The sequence below is a fragment of the Lactuca serriola genome, chromosome 7 (assembly GCF_051521515.1).
Source record: "Lactuca serriola cultivar US96UC23 chromosome 7, Lser_US96UC23_V15, whole genome shotgun sequence".
Taxonomy (NCBI): Eukaryota; Viridiplantae; Streptophyta; class Magnoliopsida; order Asterales; family Asteraceae; genus Lactuca; species Lactuca serriola.
This window is the reverse complement of record NC_136414.1, coordinates 35369573-35373694: the sequence shown is the minus strand read 5'-3', so window position 1 is coordinate 35373694 and position 4122 is coordinate 35369573.

Genomic DNA, 4122 nt, shown 5'->3' with positions numbered 1-4122 from the left:
GTTGCTATCAAGAAAGAAAACATAGATAATTTCTAGGTTGCATGTGAATTTAAGGGTTTAAGTGTTTTTCCGCCACATGAAAAAAATTTATAACCTAGAAAACCATCAGTGATATTAGAGCCTTATGTTTCCTATTTGATTGTGTACTAAAATGAATTGATCAAAATTAGGGTTTATGGAAATTAAACCCTAAAGGCTAAAAATTCGACATGGCTAGGGTTTTATGGACACCTGGCCACCTTCCCTTATTTTCGAAAAATAGATCTTATCCCTACGGTTTTCTAGTTTCCTTAATTATCATTTTAATAGGATTTAAATTTTGAATAATTAAAACCTGATAAACCCTACCAGTTTTTCGAAAATTAGAAGGATAAGGGATTAAGATTAAATTTGAATTATTTAATTAATTTTTTAATTGGTAAATAGTTATTTAATCCATGTGTTTAAATTTTAATTATTTACTTACTTGGTTAATTGGTAAATAATACGATTCAAATTTATTTAATTAATTTTTTACTTAAGATAAAAGATTAAATCATTATTTAGTTAAATTTAATTAATTATTAATTTTTTAATTTGAAAATTAATTTTAAACCCTAGTATTTTGAAATGTTTTAAAATACACCTTATACTATATATGATTAAATATTTAATATATTACGTATAAGACAAGTCAGTCAATCAATAGGTGGACTCATTCCCAAACTCGTATTATAAGGTAGGGATGACAAAAAAAACCCAAACCTGATGGGGAAACCCGAAATTTGATTATTTTGGGTCGGGTAACGGGTCTTTATCGAGTTTTTTTTCGGCTTCGGGGCAGGGGGTGGGTTATCCTCGCCTCGACCCGACCCGCCTCGATTATGTATATATATATATATATATATATGTTAATTGCACGCATTTCAAAGATAAAATACTTACTGTGGACAATCTTTTTAGTTATTAACAATTCGGTGTGAATGATCATTTTTTATGTTTTGTTGTATTACACTAAAATTAAATCAAATAATTTTTAATATAACGTCGAGTTAACTTTATTAAAGTGATTGATCATATTTTTAATTTTAAATGGAGGCTAGAACACATATTTTTTATAAGACATTGGGGTACCCTAAAATGGAATAAAGATTTCGTTATGAATTGTTATAAACCCGATAAGATACCCGAAACCCAACAGGAAAACCTGAACCCAACGAGGCGCCCCTATAAAAGGATCGTTGAATGGGTGTCCACTCTCATCCACCGCTCCCTTTCATGGTGGAGGGTCGTTAGCTGGATGTGTTAATAGGACATAACCTCATAAAAGTATGATGCTATTAATGTACTAGAATATTTTTTTAAATAAATCCCAAGTCTAGTTACTTTAGGACTAAATGTGAAGTCTAAGCTAGTCCATGAAAACGTACACCACTCTTTAAATGTCACTAATGAAGCGTATGTAGTTAACCGACACACTAATTTGGGACTATAAAGTTAAGTGATGGACAAATCAAAAATTACCATTGTTAATGGAGCGTGTATGGTTTACCGACAAATTAACTTGAGATGATAATTGACATCGGGGTTGTCAAGCGAGTTTGCATGGTTATTCACCTCTTATTTGTGATCCTCGGCATCCCAGTCACAAATTTTAAGAGCATAATCTGAGATTAAACATGCCATTTTGATAAGATTCAAAGAATCAAAATTGATCTAGGAGTTTCATGCTAGATTAAAATTGGTAAATTAGTATTACCTTCCTTGATAAGTTCACACTTAAATTACGACATCCCTCTTATTTATTGTGAATTGTATTTTGGATCCTATCCTTGAATATTTATTTTGGGTTAAAATGTTAATGATTTGTATCACTAACTAAAAGTATGTCTCGTTATATAGATGTATGGAAACGGTGAAGTCGTTGCTACTCAAGTCGGCTCCTCCAACTAAAACTTCTCTTTACTCTCGATCTTGTCAAAAGAGAAGCTCATCAGTCCCAACTAGATGGAATAGATGAGGAACTTGAAGATGAATCTTCGATATGGGGGAGGGAATATGTCCTTAAAAATCCTCTTATCGAAATCGATCATTCCATCGCCACTCCTGAGGAAATTTCCTCATACAACAAACGTTCTGATGATGCCACAAATGTTGCTTGCATCATGGTGGCCACTATGGCACCATAATTGGCCTGGTTCTATGAAGAATGTTGGCTATATGACACGACTCTCAACCTTGATGGAAAGTTCCACAAAAAGGCAAGACAAGAATGTTTCGAGGTGGTCAAAGCTTTCATGGCCTGAAAGCTTAAGGAACGAGAGTTTGTTTGCCTTCTCGTACAAAAGATGTAAAGGTACGCGTAGCAACTCCATAGGCTCAATATGTAGTTTGATGATGAGTTAGCCATTGACATGGTCCTTTACTCATTACCTTCTCGTTCTGATCAGTTTGTTCTGACTTATCATTTTAAAAATACAGAGACAACATTGACTTAGCTCCATAAGTTGTTGCAAACTGCTAAATTGTGGATGAAGAAAAATCATGCATCTACTGCAGCAAATGCTCCTGTCCTGGCCATTGGATTTGGAAAAGGGAAAAAGAGAAAAGCTCCTTCCTAATCTGGTAGGAAAGGGAAGGCCCATGTTAAGGGGTCTACCAATGGGTCAAAGTTGAAGCCCAACCTTGATGTCCTTGCGGTCAGTGATCCAAAGCAGACCACTTGCTTCCATTGTGGTGAAAAAGGCCTTTGGAGAAAAAGCTACCCAAAGTATCTACATGACTTGAATGATGGCAAGTTCAAGGCGTCCTCTTCAGGTATTTACACTATTCAATTTAATAACACACAACTTTGATATTCATGCTTCCTTGACACATGATGTGGTTTCCACATTTTTTCAGATTTGCAGGGGCTAAGTGAAATTGAGGAGGTGGAGCATGGGAAGCCCAATCTAATCATGGGGTATAGGATATCTTCACCTGTTATCAAGATTGGGACATATAGGCTTGTGCTTAGTAGTCGTGTTAGGGTTAATTTGATTAATTGTTGTCATTCATTAGATATGACGCGAAACATTATTTCATTTCATTCACTATTTATACAAGGTTTTATATATTTATTTGATAATGAAGTTGGTTCTATTTCTGCTTATCATAATGAAATTTTGTGTTTGAAGCTTTACATTTTAAAGGTGTATGCAACTGTGACTTGTGTTGATAAACTAGGAAATAGTGTGTTTCATATTGATCCGTCCAATGGTGTGAACAAAGAATGTTTGTAGCATTCCCGTATTAGGCACATAAACAAGAAATGCATCGCCTAACTCCAAAAGGATGGAGTGTTGGAATCATTTGATCTTAGGATAGATCAAGAATGTGAATCTTGTCTCTTGGGCAAGATGACTAAAATCACCTTTCACTAGAACATGTGAAAGAGGTGAAGGATTATATGACGTAATCCACATGGATGTGTCTGGAGCATTCATATCCACCACAATACTACGTGACATTTACATATGATTATGGCAAATATGGTTATATCTACTTAATAAAAAATAAATCAAAAACCTTTGAAAAGTTCAAAGTGTTTATGCACGAGCTCGAGAATCAATTAGGTAGGAAGATAAAGATGCTTAGATTTGACAGAGGTGGTGAGTATCTTAGTATCGATTTCCACTGATATCTTAAGGAATGTGGAATTGTTTCATAATTGACTCCTCGCAGAACACCAAAACTTAATGGTGTGGATGAGAGGTATGATCGAACCTTATTGGATATGGTTCGTTCCATGATGAGTTGAACTTCTCTTCCAACAAAGAAGGTTGCCAAAACACCTCATGCGATATGTATAGAGAAATCTATCTTGCTCACACATAACAAGGTGTAGGTTTGTGAAGCTCTCATAAGAAGAGAGACGTGTGACAAACTTAAACCTAGAGTCAAGAAGTGTTATTTCATTGGCTACCTACTAAAGTTATTTGGATACTTGTTCTACAGAACTAGTGAGAACGTGGCCTTTGTAACTAGAAGATGATTCTTTCGCTAGAGAGAGCTCATATTCAAAGAGGGTAGTGGGAGTGCTATTGATCTTGAAGAAAGTCAAGATTCATCCAATGATGGAACCTCAGACAACACTAGAATTCA